Source organism: Alosa alosa, chromosome 14, assembly GCF_017589495.1.
Source record: "Alosa alosa isolate M-15738 ecotype Scorff River chromosome 14, AALO_Geno_1.1, whole genome shotgun sequence".
NCBI classification, from domain to species: Eukaryota; Metazoa; Chordata; class Actinopteri; order Clupeiformes; family Clupeidae; genus Alosa; species Alosa alosa.
The window spans coordinates 3099990-3117809 of NC_063202.1; the positions used below are offsets into that span (position 1 = coordinate 3099990).

General features: G+C 42.2%; 2 protein-coding genes across 14 annotated transcripts in view; both read right to left on the minus strand.

The window, feature by feature from the left end:
* Positions 1-8619, minus strand: part of LOC125306923 (granule associated Rac and RHOG effector protein 1-like) — a 42857-nt gene extending 34238 nt beyond the window's left edge. Inside the window, exon 1 of one of the 4 annotated variants that reach the window (XM_048262553.1) lies at positions 8536-8619. The gene's annotated coding sequence lies outside the window, so the exon portion shown is untranslated. Of the gene's footprint in view, positions 1-1170; positions 1283-6369; positions 6488-8205; positions 8482-8535 lie in introns of those variants that run through there. The other 3 variants (XM_048262551.1, XM_048262554.1, XM_048262555.1) reach the window with 3 other exon arrangements.
* A 3084-nt stretch (positions 8620-11703) lies between these two features.
* Positions 11704-17820, minus strand: part of celf1 (cugbp, Elav-like family member 1) — a 40109-nt gene continuing 33992 nt past the window's right edge. For 9 of the 10 annotated variants that reach the window (XR_007195622.1, XM_048262562.1, XM_048262564.1 and 6 more), the window contains one exon: positions 11704-14179. The gene's annotated coding sequence lies outside the window, so the exon portion shown is untranslated. Of the gene's footprint in view, positions 14180-17565; positions 17749-17820 lie in introns of those variants that run through there. The other variant, XM_048262558.1, reaches the window with a different exon arrangement.

A 17820-nucleotide genomic window follows, 5' to 3' on the forward strand; every position in this document is an offset into this window, starting at 1 on the left:
TGGTCTGGCCTTCCTAAGAGTGTGTGTGTGTTTCTGGGTCACACAGCATTTTTGGTTTTGAAAGGGAAACTTAGTAATCGACGGAAGTAACTCCATTCCATTGCTTGTTTGGCTTTTCAGACTGTTTACAAGTCCCACTGGAATGACCGACAAAAAGGCAAGCGGGCGAGCGAGCGAGCGAGAGAGAGACTGACCACTTCCATTTAGTGTTTTAAGAGACCTTTTTGGCTACATTTAACCTCTTCTCATGCTTCAAATGTACAGAGAGAGAGAGAGAGATTCCATTTAGTGTTTTAAGAGAACTTTTTGGCTACATTTAACCTCTTCTCATGCTTCAAATGTACAGAGAGAGAGAGAGAGAGATTCCATTTAGTGTTTTAAGAGAACTCTTCTTCTCATGCTACAAATGTACAGACCACTTGTAGTCAGTTTAAGTATTTATGGGAAATCCCAGCAAGGCCAGACAGGTCACAGGTCAAGCCAAGTGGCAGCACAAGTGCCACTGTCTGCCCTCTCCCCCACCCCGAGGAAACAACAGGGGCACTGTGGCCACATCCTGTTGCTCGTTCACATAATCTTCCACAGCAGGCCAACAAACCTGCTGTCCTGATCCCACCGAGAGAGACTCCTTGGCTCTTGGGAGTAAGGACTAGCACGGGAGGGTCCAGTTGTCCAAGACAAATATAGGGTGGTAGAGGTTTCACCGTTTTATAATCTCTGGTAACTGAACCGTGGACTCTGTAGGAGATGACAAAACTGTCATTTACAGACTAGGCCTACTTCTTACTGATGATTGGAGGTGCATTGGAGGTGTAGTAGGCTAACCTGTGATAGCGGTGGTTGGTTATGTAGGCTCGACTAGCTTATAGCTTATAAAAATAACCTGCTGCTGGTGCTGACACATCAGAAAGGCTCTGTAACCAAACCGGTATGTATGAGAGGGTCTTTGTCTTCCCCTTCACAACACCAGCTCTGAGCCCACAGCAATGACTTTCATGGCAAATATGCTGCCTTTCCAAAGTCTCATCCCGAAAAACAGCCCTCAGACCCCAAATCAAATAACACCCCGCTCAGTCCTCATGCTCCTCTGGCAGTAAACAAGAACACCAAGCAACACAAGTTGCCACTGAATTTTTGTTTGCTTCAACTATTTCAAACGTCCTCAGTTACCAGGGTAAGTTTTTCTGCTGTGCAGCAGGGAGGAGGAGGAGGAGATGTGGGCGGGGGGCTCATGCTTGCTAGCTTCCCTTCCTGATCTCTGTCAGGGGTCCTGGATTTAAGAGGGATGATACAGGGAGAGGGGGGCGTCCCTAAAAAAGAAAAACAGGATTGCTGAGGATGAGTACTCAGGGAGGGAGAGAGGAAGTAATGAGGAGAGGGAGAGCGAGAGCGAGAGCGAGAGCGAGCTCCCACAATCCTCAACAGAGCAGCCCTGGAGACAGTGGCTGACCTCCTGACTGACTGATCGCCTCGCGCTCTCCCTCGCACGCACGCACACGCACACACACACACACACACACACACACACACACGCACACACACACGCAGTGTGTCTCTCGCTCGCTCTCTCTCTCTCTCTCCCCGTCTGCCTCTCCAGTGCTCGAGCTCCATTCCAGAGCGCGGCCTGAAGCCAGCCTAGATCACGTTTCATTCTCACGTGGAGTATTGTGCACTGGCTGATGGCGGGGTTGCTGCTGGGGGTGGGGTGGGGTTTCTCGTCCATTCAGATGCCTTGTCAAAAACTCTGGGTGTTGCCCTGGATTCATATTTTCCTGAAAACATGTAACTTATGACTACCCCGCCCCCACACACACACACACACACACACACACCTCAAACCACAGAATGGAAAGAGATGTGTGCCTTTCATATTCCCTTAATCTCTTCACTGAGGACCAGAATGGCCTTATTGTTCAGGTGAGTGAGAAGAGTAAACCACAGCTACTCATGACATTTGAGAGAGCTCCAGCAAGTTCCAACAACTGCTGATTTCTGCAACAAAGAGCCAGAGGACAAAAAGACACAGAAGTGGAATAAAACCAACAAGAAAAAAGGAAGAACAATGCTAAATGAAATGAACAAAACAAAACAAAAAACAAAACAACACACACTGCAAGAATGTAACAAAGACACAAAGTAAAAGAGGACAAACTTCCAAACTAGTGAAAACCAGTGACTCAACTTGTGCTGCAATCTGAGAAACACTTGGTGCTGTGACGGAAGGCAAAAACAACTTCCCGAGGATATAATGGCTCTTCTAGGCCATTAAAGTGCGCTGATGTCACAAGTAAAATATGAGGGGCTTTGGACGCCCTCTCTGTATTGGCAGTGAAGCTTTGAACACGGAAATATTCCCCCTCCAGAGTATGTGCTTAGGTCACAGGTTTCCTACCCGGCCAGCCATTCACTTATTTTTAGCGTGGACAAAAGTAAGAATGCCCCCCACACCCCCATATTTCCCCAACCCCCTGCCTGAACAGGATATGGAACTGCAATGGCACCAGAGGCAAAGACATGAACATGAAATGACAAGTGACATTTTGGGTCGTCAGCTCATGTCCAAACAGCAGATGCCAAACTGTTTCATTTAACTCCACTCGTTAAAGACTTGATGATAGAGCTGAACGATGTAGCTGAGCTGCTGAAACACGTACATTAAGGGACGATTCTCAGGTTTTAGCTGGGACCCATGCTCTGTCCAGTGGTATAACGGTTATTAGTTGGAGCCGAGAGAGAGAGAGAGCTGACAGTCCGATATGGCATAGATTAGAAGATGACAGCCGCAAATAATGACTGACGAGGGTGGCGCTGCCCTTGTTTCTCTTGGGAACCTCAGCCAGCACAAAACTAGAAGCCGAAGCAGGTTTCCGAGGCAACCAAGCAGCATGCTGCCTTCCCAGCATGCTAGGTTTCCCACTGCTGAATCTAGGCTTCCCCCAAAGCTCCATTTTACTGCAAACAAAACTACACTGTTTCACTTTGAAGGCCGCCAGTTTCTTGAAAGCGTCAAATAAAAAAAAAAATTAAAAAAGAAGTCATCAACAGACATGCTGATCCCGCTTCTCCTCAGAAGCCATTTTGTCTCTTGCCACAGAGAATGTCAACAAGTTTGGGAGGTTTAGCCTAAAGTGAACCTACAGATTTAAGAGCTGAACATATGGAAGCAAATGAAACCAATTTTCAGTCCACAACACACATGGCCAAACAACCAACTCCCAACATTCTCGCCGTCTGATCCAAAAACTTGTGTAAAGACAAACAGCTATACAGAAGCAGCAGCACAGTATTTTCACTAATCTTGTCTCCCTGGTCACCATTCACTACTATCTCATTACAAATACTTTGCTAATAGCTAAATGACACAGACATACAGCTTCCACCCCACTGGCCATCGTCTAATGCCACTATTATTGGCACTTCCTTTCCATTAAGTCCTGTAGGCTTAATCCACCCAACATGATCAATGTGATGTCAACCAAACTAAATTAAACCCAACTAAATTAAACTGAACTACATTAAATTAAACTGAACTAAAATAGCTGCATGGTGGGGTGGCAGCTGCAGCATCCCTGTCTAAGGCTGCATACATCATTGTGGATTCCGCTTTGTTATTGATTCCACTTTCGAGTGTACTCATGGAATGGGCAGCTAACGGATCACGAGGAGGTGTTCGTTGAATGTGGCAAAAAAAGGCCAAATGGGCTTGAAATCACATATGATCGCTGACTGCACCTTAGTTTAAATGTCAGCACCATTAACAAAGTGGGCTAATCAATACACTAAATGGGTCAACACACGACACTGTACAAGTCATTTAACTAGCCTGTGCCTTTATTTAAAAGGCATGAGTATAGATATCATTTAGACGTGGTAGTGTGGGTGTTTTTTTTTTTAAGAGTCTCTCTTCACATCACAATCTACAAATAGTCCCTTTGCAGAAGCCGCCTCATGCGGCCCTCATGTATATTAATCCATCCTCTCACTCTCAGTCAAACCTCAGGGAGACGGTGTGGTGAAATCCAAGCAACAGTGCAGGGCCCCAGAGCCCTAGCATGAGAACACCCCTGTCACAGGAACACCCCTGCCTTCTGTGAAGTGAAAAGATAACTTAAGATAAAAGGGGCATACATTCTCCTAAATCCCCCCCTGTAACATCAATCAAGACCTTTCCTCAGGAATTACCGCTCCCTTCAGATCTAATATTTCAAATGTGATGTGTGCTTGCTTGTGCGTACTGTTATTCAGAATTAACAACACCCTTCCAAACACCTCTTTCCCGTGGTCTGTCAAAGTTAAAGTCTCGTCTGTAGAATTCAGAATAAGAACAGGAATAACCTCAAAGCAGTGGGTGGCTCACACCGTCTCCCACAATGCATCACGCTGCAGCTGCACGCTACACAACTACAGCGTGAGGGCAGTTCCATTTCAGATTCCAGGTGAGCAACCCCCATATGCCTCCTCTCAGTCAACCACGCAGTGCTGAACTGGGCTGAATAAATCAAAGCTGAGCGTGAGATAGGATCTGAGAGGCATGACTGCATGGGCCAGTGAGGTCAGCTATCTCCTGGGGGGGCTTTACCTGACAAACAGCTATAGGCTGAATGCATGAAACGTGAAAAAAAATGGAGGTAACATGTGCCAGACAGAGACACCTCATGAGAGGGGAATGCGGAGACTGTGCAACGTTGCTCAAGTAGAACATATGAGAGCCAAGGCCCCATTTCCTATGCTTGCAAAACAATGTGCTCCAGCCTACATTCTCTGTACATAGAAGACTGCCTAGGAACACCTGTTTCTCCTATGACATCATACCATGGTGAGTGACAAATTTGGAACCTGAGGGCTCTATAACAGACAGACCCCCCCCAACCCCCAATCCACCTATCAGGTACCCAACTGATCCACAACAGGACAAAGAGAGCACCCCCGACTCGACCCCAAATCCACTCCAGACAGTGTGCAGAAGGAGAACACACACCCATGAAACACTAGTCAGAACTCCTAATCTGGCCTTTGTTACGGCACCCCCCCATCCACATCATGAAAGATTCCATTGTGACATTCTAAACTGTGCTGGGAGGCAGAAAGAGCGGCGCATACTCACAACAACACACCATCAGCAACACTGGAGGGCTTTGTTAGAGCGTACAGCCAACCCCCAACACAACACACACACACCACCCTCCCGCCTCCCCATCCAGTCCAGTAGCCCAGGATCCAGCAGTGTAGCGCTTACCAACACAACTGGCACAAAAACCAAACACATGACCAGTGACAAAGGGGCAGGAAATAGGAAAGGCAGAGAGATATTGGAAACCAGCTGAGCTTCAGAGATGCCACACAGATGCCACCATAAGACACACTCTCACTTGTGCTGGTTCATGAGTGAATGGAGATATAACTGCACGCCTAACAAATGGAACAAGACGAGATCCCAACTGCTGCTACAGACACTGTCTGGGACATGAGTATTCAACATCTCATTATGTAACCTTCAGGCAAACAATCGGACCACACAAACACACAAAACAGAGCGATTTCATTCTAGTAGCCTATTTTTGCACCTCGTCTCAGATCATCTCAGGTGAAACCCGTCCCACGCTGTAGCAGCGTAGCCAGCGGGCTCACGGACGCCTTCAGCTAGGCCAGGGAGAGCGCACTGCACGGCAGATTTTTGCAGAGCGACGCATTTATTTCCATAGCAACAGTGCTGAGTAGCAAAATCAGTGACTCATCAGTCAGTGAAAGGACTCGTCTGGAGAGGCTGATGTGCAAAGAAAATATAATAAAATAAAAACAGGCTGAGCTGCTGGAGGAGCAGTCCCAAGCACTGCTGCAGCTCACACAAAGTAGCCTGCATTAAGGCTTTCCCAGACATGAGGGAAGTTGATGATCCATCTGAAGACCAATTCAAATGAAACCATCTTAGTTCAGTTGTGCTTAATGCACTTAATTGTCAGAAAAATAAATAAATAAATAAATAAATAATAAATAAATAAATAAATAAATAAATATATATATATATATATTATTAATGTGCTACATTGAAAATTCAGATATCAGCCTATAATTGTGAGCCATAGAGGAAAATAAAATAGCTATCCCACCCTTTGAATTCTGCCATTCAGATCTTGACTGCAAAGAATACACATACACAGTTACATGCTGACTGTCCACTAACAAGATGAAAACACACAAGTGGATTATGAAATAAAGCCTGATGAACCCACTGGCCTATCTCTCTGCATGCACTTCTGACAGCCACAATCAATGCAACCAGAATGGGTTATACCAACGAGACGGCCTCCCCCTGATGTTTTTACCACAGCAATGTTCAGGGTCAACCATTTGAAACAATACGCTACATACCACACAAAGACAGAGTCCGCCTCACTGCCCCAGGATCAAAATACTGCAGTGAGCATCTTCAGGGGAGAAAGAAAATGTCCCAACTTCACACAGACAAATGAGTGCGCGAGAGAAGTGCTGTGAGACCCAGTCCTGTTTTCCCGTCGTTCCCAAACGTGACCAGACCCAAACAGGAAATACATTCCACATGACCTCTGAGAGGCAGGTCCTAGCTGCAGAAAAGTCTTCACACACACAGTTCTGGTGCTCCAGAAACTTTTGCTTGGCTGAGGGATAGTTATATATAAATATCTGTTTTGTGATGTAGTCATTAACCATTAGGCAAACGTCCATGTACTAGCAACTGCAGTAACAAACCAGAATAAAAGTTAGATTGTACCTAATAAATGAGACCATTTGAGAGATCTCATTATTGATGTTTCTATACCAATGGGACTCCATTTACTACACGCCTGAACAGCAGAGGAGAACCCTTTCACGCAGCTTCATACTAACCCCGAGCAGTGCCATGGCTATGTTTATAAACTCAGGCCAATAAAGGAAATAACTGATGAGAGACACGATATCACGCAGTGGCAAACAAAGACTTTATAAACGCTTAGGTGTTCAACATGAAAAACAGCCATCAAGTGAATGTCCGGAAGGTGTAGGCTGACGCTACTATGCAAATAAACAATAGAGGTTACATTAAAGCATTGTTTGTTAAGTTAACACATATCTGGCAAACAAAAAACAAACATTACTGTGTCGAAACGGAGCCAAAAATCCCGACACAGCCAGGAGTCTGGCATTTCAAGATGGTTTTGTCAGCTAGCTGGGTAGCTGTAACTGTCAAAATCACAATTTGTTCTTAGAAAGACTAAATACTTAAATACTTAAGAAGACTAAAGAAAGAGAAACACCGACCGTTAAATACTTTCGTTGTATATACGTTATGTTTAATTAGATTTAGCATGCAAGTTCGTGCAGAGAAATCGCAAAACCTCTGACAGTCGTAACAAGGTGTATGAAACTGCTGTTACCCTTGTGGATGCGAGGCAACATAAGCCACGTACCGCTTTTCTCTATCCTATCCATTCCATCAGGCTTGCCGACGGTATAGTTAAAGGACATGAAACAACCAACGGGTGTATAAAATCAACGTTACAAATCCACAGAAACTAGGAATTTGTAAATATGCTAAATAGCGCTGGAAGGTGCATTGGAATTCTCGCAAGCGCAGTCAGCCAGTTTCATCGAAACTCACGCGCAGGCGACACCAAGGGACACTTTGTTGCAAGCTATTAATACGGCCTTTTAACGCCCTAAGTACAAATCTGCTTCCAGCTAAAGCTCAACTTGAGCGACGCAACAGTTCTGATATGTCCCTGGAGACTGATCCTCCTTCTACAGTAACATTAATATAAAATCGGCTAAATACACAACAGGTTGACAGATCCTTCGCATAATGTCAACCACATAACGTTATCTAATGAGAAAATTAATTGCCAGCTACAAACCACACTGTGCTGCAGCAAGCTTGCCGTCAGCGCTAGCTTGGTGGTTATCGTGGTTAACCTCCGTTGTTCGCCAGTTTGCGAGCTAATATTACAAATTCCTAGAAATTTCCTGAAGGCGTCGAATTTCAGTCACAGCCAGACAGTTTGATTACAACCTAGCTTTAGATAGCTATATTTGCTAGCTTGCTCGTCCTACCGCTAGCTCCCTCACATAACGTTAAAAGTGTGACATTGTAAAAATGCAACAGAGCATATATCAAATAAACCACTCGAGGGAAAGTGTCAATGATGTGTCTCATCACGACCTGAAAGACAGAAATCTGATGGATGTACTCACGCTGTCGAGCTGTGTTCAGAGCGTTATCCACTAACGTTAGCAAGCAAGCGAATGCAATGGAATGAACTGCACCAGTTGAAAAACTAGCCAATCGATAGGTGCAGAGCTAGCTAGCTAGTTTGCTAAAATAACCAATATTAGCTTGCTAGCATTTAGCTAGTTTTCTTGCGACACGGTTTTAAATAATGCACCGTTCACTCACAGGGTTAAGCAATCGCAATATCGTTCTGAAATACATTGCTTTGTACAAAATGTAAGATGTAAACATGTTAAGCGATATTTGTATGCACAATGCACCCTTTAAATGCAGTTGATAATCGCATATCTTACCAGCTATGTATCCACCCCTCTGGCACAAGCAACAATAACAAAGTTTCTCCGGGTCATAATATTCTCAAAGGACGTCAAAATAAAAGTCTCAATTAGGTTTACAAGGCTTGCATACGAAGACACTGACAATAATTATCCCTGTGTATGTGTGAAAAACTAATAATGTTTTCCTAAAATATGAACAGTTGCCTCCATATATGGAATATTCAATAGAAGCATTCATACAATCACCGTTAACTCTTTAGTTCAGAGTTTATAAATTGTTGCTGCTGCAAAACTACGTGGGATAGCAGGTAATAGTATTTCGATTCTACTGGTGCATGTAGGATAGTGAATTTGCACTATGGTTTAATCGGACAATTTTGCAGAGAGGCTAGTGATCATATAGAGTTGCCAAGTTAAAATAACAGTGCAAGGTCTGGTTATAGAGATATGTTAAATTCCTAGTGATAATAGGTAGGAGAATTCACATAGCAGCCACTCAACAATCAAGTCTATTTACTGTAAAAACATATACATAAAAAAAAATCAGTCTTTGTAGGGAAAAACACATCACCAACAGAGCAGCATTTCACTGACACATTATTTATTACATGGAAAGCAAACTCTGCCATGCTAAGGTCAGGTTCACAGGTCATCACCAAGACAACAAGGCTTTGGGGGTACTCTCCATTAGGAAAGGTGTGGCAGTGGTGGTCTAAATATAGGGAGAAACAATAATCCTGTTCTGGGCACTCAAGGCACATACTGTATGTATGTATAAAGGTGCTGAGAATTTTAATGATGGTCATGGTGTGGGATGGTGGTGACTAGCTCACATGCACAACAAACCAATTCCATTCAGGGTTGTGCTGCATGAAATATCAGTGTCATTATCCCCTGCAAATGGCTCAGCACAGCATACCCACAATGCAGCTGTGCAGGGATCCTGCTGTAGAAACCAGTAAAACATATTCCACTAAGCATCAGGAATCTTCACTACACTTGAGTATGTGTAGATTCTATGTTATGAAGGATAAGGTCTGAGCAGCAGCATTCTGAGAAAGGCATACTTTTCTTGTATGTGCATTATCCATGAACATAATAAATTGAGTATAAGTATAAGTATATATAATCTTTTGATCCTGTGAGGGAAATTTGGTCTCCACATTTATCCCAATCTGTGAATTAGTGAAACACATTCAGCACACAGTGCGGTGAAGCACACACTAATCCCGGTGCAGTGAGCTGCCTGCAACAGCAGCGGTGCTCGGGGAGCAGTGAGGGGTTAGGTGCCTTGCTCAAGGGCACTTTAGCCGTGCCTACTGTTCGGGGTTCGAACCGGCAACCCTCCGGTTACAAGTTCAAGTGCTAACCAGTAGGCCACGGTTGCCCCAGAGACCAAATTGATATGATTCTGACCATAAGAGATTGTGGAAGGTGTGGAAGGTCGGAAGGTGGGCCTTTACAGGTTGATACTGTAAGTCTGTGCCTACTCTGATAAACATACAACCTGTCACCCAATAATTGATCATCATAATTTTGTAACATTCCCTCAGGCACGTCCTTGAGGATATTATCAGGTCAGGTAAGTCCCACTCAAGATAAGGTGGGTGATTGGTTTCCAAATGTGAGAAAGTGTTCCTCAGGAGTACAACCTTAAACAGGGAAAGCAGTTAGGGATCTTGGTTACTTGTGTAGATACTGAGTTTATATTTGGGATTCATATGTGTTTTAGCCTACATTACATTTATTTGATATTTTTATTTGTAATAAGAGAAATTTCCTCAACACTTGTTTAGTAGCATGCATGCAGGGATAATCTGACAGATTCAATCAAAGTCTGGTTCTGTTATTGGGTTGGATCTGGTATCTTTGACTAATGCTGTAGATCCATGAATAACCGTGGAAGACAGGGCAGAAGGTCAATGGGAGTTCGACAAAAGGAGGCCTACAGGAGAGAAACTGACCAGTCTCTTGTAAATCAATCTTGAAATCTTGGTGGGGCAGCCGTGGCCTACTGGTTAGCGCTTCGGACTTGTAACTGGAGGGTTGCCGGTTCGAACCCTGACCAGTAGGCACGGCTGAAGTGCCCTTGAGCAAGGCACCGAACCCCTCACTGCTCCCTGAGCGCCGCTGTTGTTGCAGGCAGCTCACTGCGCTGTGGAGTGTGTTTCACTAATTCACAGATTGGGATAAATGCGGAGACCAAATTTCCCTCACGTATATATACACTTATCCTTGAAACCATTTGCATGGGAGAGATCACTGTGTTAAGACATAATAATAATAATAATAATAATAATAATAATAATAATAACTACAGTACATACTGGTCCTCTGTGTACTCAACTTTATATTATAGAACATAGTTATCTCTGTATTTTGGAATTATGTGAACAGACTATTTATAGTATACATTAGTGTATGGCCACCTTACAAAAAGAGAAACAAAACACTAGGTGGCAGCCTTGCTGCAAGACTGAATTCAGAGATTACAGAACCCATATTAGTGCAGTCTTGCACCAACTTGCATATGAAGCTGTTAAAAAGTTAATGTTAACATTTGAACCTAATGATCACCAAATAATCCAACTCTGATATCAGAAAAACGACTGACTCCACTACTTGCTGAAGATCTCTTTTAGCAAAACACCTAACCTAAGGTGAGGACATCCATAATATCAGCATGTGTATTTCTTTGTCCTGCGACTTATCTCTAAACAACACCCTTATCTGCCACAAGCATTGCCACAACCCCCAGAAAACCAGATGGAGGGAGTTTCAGCATACTTTGCCCTGGTCCTCTCTGAACCCAGTTTCTCTGCCTAAGGCCCTAGGTGTGTCATCTATTCCCCATCTGTCTTTCTTTCTTTCCTTCATAGACTTTCCCAGTTCCTTTTCAAAATCCCAGTAATGACTCATAAAAGGGTCAAATGTTTTTGCTTTTTGGTCTAAAATTACACACAGCAGAGGGCGCCATGCTAAATCTCTGCAAGCAAAGGCATTATGCCAGCTGGCATGATGTAATGGCCTCTGTCATACTTCCACATTGTGTAACACCTCTAAAATCACATTTGGCCCCACGGTTTCAAATAAACTAAATATGGGCTAGATTTTGCATCACGGAATTGATCACAGAATGATTTTGTGTGAATCAGGAGGAAAAATTCTGAGTGACAGCCATTGTGGATTTTCTCAAACAGTTTAATAGTACATAAACAAACTGACCAAAAAGGAATCACACACTTGGTTTACAAAAGTACTGCTTTGTTGGGTGTGCACTCAGCTGTATTCCTGTGGAGACATCCATGTGAAATCTTGATAACTGTCTCATCCCATTCAAAATAAAAAAGTCTCAACAGAAAACATTAAAAAGCAAATGGTTTTGTTGGCCAACTAATGAATTCATTCTTCTCTATTCGTCACATCAAAATCACACAACTTAAAAACAACAAAGACACTAGATTGTAATTGAATTTAACAGAATTTGATATTTTTTTTAAGTAAAGCTTTTTGCTCATCTATGGTACAGACGTAAGTTTGGTCATGGTGGCAAGATCTACATGGCTTCACTAAACTGAATTTAAATTTCACATTTTGAAACATTGTCCTAGTAGAAAAGGCAAAAACTGTACAAATTCTAGCGTTAAATACAATCACTTTGTACCAGTAATAGTAATGATAAAAAAATCCCACAGGTTATTTATAGTCAGAAAAAGTATCAGGAAAACCTGAAAATAAACTGAAAAGATCTAAAATCCAATTATCAGTACAACAAATGCTTGCCATCACTGTTACACACGTGCAACTCTAGTCTTACACATCTATGAGAAGGTTTGTTGAGCTGTGGGATGTCCAAAAGAAAAAGGAGAAAGAGAAAGAAACCAAATATGCCAGTTTCAGAACACAACAGTCATGAAATGACATGGATAGAAGCAAACAAAAAATAATAATAAAAAAAGAGTGGCTGTGGAATTGTCAATGAGCGGTGATGTGATGCTGTGAATGCTCGTGTTGAGATGACAACTGCATCAGTGTCAACTCTGGATACAGACACTAGACCACTGACTACTAACAGGGACATGGGAATGTGTTTATGCTACTGGGAGGTTGGAGACTTGCGTGATTGGCTGATTTTTGCAAATAGCATGACTTTAAAAAAAGGTGGCAGTTAAACCAGCTATGACATGATTTTAGTCTCAATTGAAAAGAAACTGATACATACATCTGATCTGAACTGAAATCTCATATCGGTAATATAGAAGGCAATCAAGTGAATCCTGGGAAAGTAAATTGTAAACTGGTTGCAGACGTGATATAAGGACGTGCGTTGGTGAAATGGTTCTATTATTAGTAGTGTGTTTTGGTCGAGAGACTCCACAGGCACATCTTTTAGAGAAAAGAAAAAAAAATATGAACACACCTTAATAAGGATACAAATACTTCACTTCAATAGTCACAGCACAAAACAAAACTAAAAACACACTCCTCTCTATGGGGTTGGTGGTGGTTTTGGGTGAGAGTTGGACAAGAGTCTAAACACACACTCACACACACCCAGGCACACGCGCGCACGCAGGGTGGAATTGCCTGCCTGTTTAGATCGGTCACATCACATCAGTAAAACTCACTGTAATCTCTTGCCCAGTGGAACTTCTCAGGTGACGACAGAGGAAAAATGTGACCAACAGGAACATGCAAAACTTTTGGCACTAGTTTATTTGTTTTTCGATTTTGGAAAGAAAAAAAAAAGATAATAAACTAAAAATCACATTATACTGAGGTTTTCAGTGCAGTTACAGAAAAAAAAAAACATGCAGGCTAGATATACCGTATATACTCCACTAACAGTGACGAAGAACTCAAAACTCTGCTGTGTTCTGTGCTTTCAACCTAATGCTGAGCCTCACACGGCAGGAAATGAAGAACATTATGTGCCTGTGATGGCTCGACACACGAAAGGAAAGAAGAAAGGCAAATTCACGTGTGTAGTGTAGATCCCACTCTTGTTAATAGGAAACTCCCAAAGTACACCATGCCAACTAACCTAGCACAAAATTACAACATCACCCTCAGAATCAGCAAAATGTGACCAAAAGACATCCTAAAAACGTTTTTCTTTGAGAACAAACGAGAGATAGAGGAAAAAATACCCATACAAAACTCACGCACACAAAGGTGATTCTATAAATTGATTGGCTGCTTTTAGACACCACAGAAACTAAAAAAAACAGGGCACTGGAAAGACTGCTTGGAAATGAGGACTAAAAGGAGAAAATGGAAGCAAAAAAGGCAATTCAAAGTGACAAAATGAAAATAAAACGCTTTTGCAAAATTTAGTGGTTATGTTCGGAAGTTCTAGAAAAATAGATTTTTTTTTTTTTTTGCTCGTAACAATACTCATGTAACTTTATACATTTTTTAATAGAGTTAGCAGTCTTTCTAATGCACCTTGGCAGCACAAACAACAACATAGATGAACACACAAAATCCACAAACAAAAAACTATTATAATTAATAAGCGTCAAAAGTTAAACAAAAAAGGGGTCAAAGGTGAAATTTCAAGCGTCAGAGAAGCGCAGAGGACAACGGACTGGACGATGAACTTTTGACGTCACATCGACATGCTAGGCAAGTGATGAACAGACGGGCACGGAGAGATCTAGAATAAAAACAAAAAGAAACACAGGGAGAACAAACTGAGGTTAAGGCCACAACAGAAAAGAGGAAAGAGGGAGACAGGAAAAAAGAAAATCAGAAACGATTATCTTTGCAGAATGGGGGTAAGGAGGGGAAGGGGAGAAACACATACACACACCACCTAAAACACTTAACATTGAATGCAACATGGGGCAAAGGAGAAGAGAGGGGGTGGGGGAGAAGAGAGGGGGTGGGGGAGTTCACAGGGGTGGGGGTGGGGGTGGGGATGACGACACGAACGACATGCCGACGAACAGTTAAGATGAGAACGTACAGTACACGACACCACAGAGACAAAACACAAGACTATGTGCCCACAGTGAACACCACACAGAGCTGTACACCACACAGAACAAGGCTGCGCTAAAAACATACCCGATTTGGGCCACAGGTACAACTACAGCTAGTAAAACCAAATCCCCGAAAAATAAATTACTAATAATAATCATCAAAATAATAATCACAATAATTCATACTTCTCAACTTCACTGATTGCTAAAAATATCAAACTGAGGATTCAGGATATTAGCCAGCAGGACAGTGACCCACAGACCAGCAGCAGCAGCAGCAGCAAGAGGAACATGTTGTGCTTCGATAGTCTGCCAGAAGTCTGTCGTCATGACGACAACCGTTTTCAGTTGCAGCTGAAATATCCTTAGCTTTGGGGTTTTTTTTGTGCTTCAAATTTTGAATTGTATGGGACTTCTCCATGAGGATATATTAATACACAAACACGCCACAAAGATTAGATTAGATTAGATTAGATTGTAGGAAACTGGGGTAGTCTTATTTCCTCCCCAATACTACCCTTACAGGTAGCGTCACAAAAAACACTGGGGCACTGTTTCTTCTTAGCAAAGCACGTTGCCTTTCAATCTCGGAACCACAAAACAGACGAGAAAGAGAGAAAAACAAAACACACACTCCAGTGTAATAAATAAATAAATAAGCTCTAAACCTGACGTAAATCTCAAATGTTCACAAGTACATCTCAAGTTACACGACTTTTAATTAAGACTATATATTTATATATGTATAAGTCTATATGAATAGCCCCTATCATGTGGTAAACAGAAGAGTGTTTTTGACCGAGTTTGGCACTGTGTCCTCGACTGCTTTTGGCTGTAGGACCGCTCTTTATAAATTCCAGCTCTGCGTATTCGACATGACTCTGTACTTTGTTGAAAAAAAGGTTTAACTTTAGAATCAGGATAAAAACAAAGGGTGGCGGATATTATTACTAGTAGTCATTCCTTGAAGAAAAGACAGAAAAATGTCCATCAGTTCTCCCAAAAAATTCAAATCTTTGAATTGTGCCACAATTCAGGCCATTATCCTGAACTGGGACATGTTTGGTTTTCCTGATTCTCCTTTTGTCTCTCGCAGTGGACCTTATTAAGGTGCTTTCACACAGGCACAGGTGGGCTTGGGAGGCAGCTTGGGCTCTTAACCTCCCAAGCACTGACAGCTTGGAGGAGGTAGTGTTGGGGTGGGAGGTGAAGGTGAAGGGATGTAGGGGGCAAGGGGTATGAAGAGAGGGGGTAGGGGGCAAGGGTACGAAGAGAGCTCAGGTCTGAACTGGGGAGGAGGGTAGTTCTGTTCACTCACTGAACCAAAATAAAAATGAATACAGTATACGCACCACTCTGCGAAATGAAAAGGCTCAAACAAGTCTGAACATAATCTGTGAATGTCATCACAAAATGTCACATTAGAATTCTACAAAATACTGTTGAAGTTTTAATGACTTTTCAAACAACTGCGTTCTGAATGCAGATAAATAATTTAGGCAATAAATAACCCTGGTAATCAGGAGAAGTATAAAACCTCTATAAAAATAGAAAAGGCATAATAGTTTAATATACATCTGGACAACTGTTTCTAGACCAGTTTTATAAAAAGACTCCTCTCCTGACTGTGACAGTCTAAGAGCTCTGGTGATTACTGCTGTTTATGAGAACATTTAATTGACAGAATTGACCAATGAAAATATACTTCAGACCATTCTGAACCAATCAGAAATGCCAAACTGAGATTAGCAATATATGAGTGGACGTGTTGGCAGATGTGATTTTTCTGGTGATGCCAGGCAGATGCAGAGCCAACTGCTCTTGCTGTGAATGACCTATTACTGAAGCACCAAAGGCCTCAAAACAAACAAATAAACAAACAAAACCCTCAAAATGTGAGGAGAACAAAGAGGGGTCAATAAGCTAACTAAGGGGTCGATTTTGCAGCAAGGCGATTTGTTCATTCTGTATGTCCTGTCCTATTCTCCACCCTTTCAGGGGCAGACTCGTAAGCATCCTTTCCTAGGTGTCTTTATTGCTAGGAGCGTGGACAGCAACATGGCTAGGAACGCTTGATCTGGTGCTACTGGTGAAGGTTAACACAAATGGACAGCAAGAGGACCATAGTCTTAAAAGAGGGTGGGTGAAGGGTTTTGTTGGTTTTTTTTTTTTTTTTACAGGTGAGGAATGTTCGAGCGAGTGTTTTGAATGTAAAAGTAAAAATGTTAGAGTTCAGTCTATACAGCCAACACCAGAGATCTGCCTGGCTTCTTTCTAGAATCTTCTTTTTTGTCCAAAGCAGCATCAGACATGGGCAACGGTACACAGCAGCAATGAAAGAGCTCGCTACTGCCAGTGCATAAGGACAGGGTAGTACTTTAAAAGAGTCAATAACAATAACCAATAATGATCATAATTAGAATAGTAATAGTTTATATACATTATCTGTTCTCTCCGTCCCAATGGGGTCCCAATGTTTTGAACAGTAAGTGATGGTGTGTGTGTGTGTGTGTGTGTGTGTGTGTGTGTGTGTGTGTGTGTGTGAGTTGGTACCTATGTACATTTTGAAATACTCATTTACTTTAAAATTAGCCATTATGGCAGTTGTGGTCTTAAGACCAGCTAGGTTTACGTTATGCTGCATACTGCATCTTGACCGCAAGCAATACTGTCAGTGTTCTTCACATAAAAAGGTTTCATAACAAGTGATAACCAAAACTTGGATCTGAATTTGTAAATGACTTCAAGTTTTCTTGTTATAAAAAAAGGCAGAAAAAAAAAACAAACAAATAAATAAATAAATAAATAAATAAAACATATTTTCTTAAATGTCTTAAAAACAATACTAACAGACCTTGCAATAATTCTACCCCCCCCCCCCAAAAAAAACAACAAAAACAAAATGAAAAGTGAAAGAAAAGGCTCCAGTGAGACTGGATACTGAACAGTGATCAACATGTGACATAACCGCAGTGATGACGCAGGACTCCCTGGTCTCACTACAAGAGCAGCTTTGGCTGGCAGACAGAGGCTTGGGGTGGGGTGGGTGGGGGTTGTGTATAATAGTTTAGAGACTGGGGTGGGGGAGATATTAGGATTCACATCGGGTTTGGATGGGTGAAGGGGGGGAGGGCAATTTCAGCAGGGAAAATTTGTTTTGGCCACTGGCATTTCATCGTGCAACATCCTTTTCTTCGGACTCCAAACGGTTACACAGCAAACTTGTAATATGGCACCAAAGCTTAGATAGAAAAAAAAAAAAAAAAAAACACAAAATAAAATACAGCCATGTTAAAAATACAATACAGAAAAC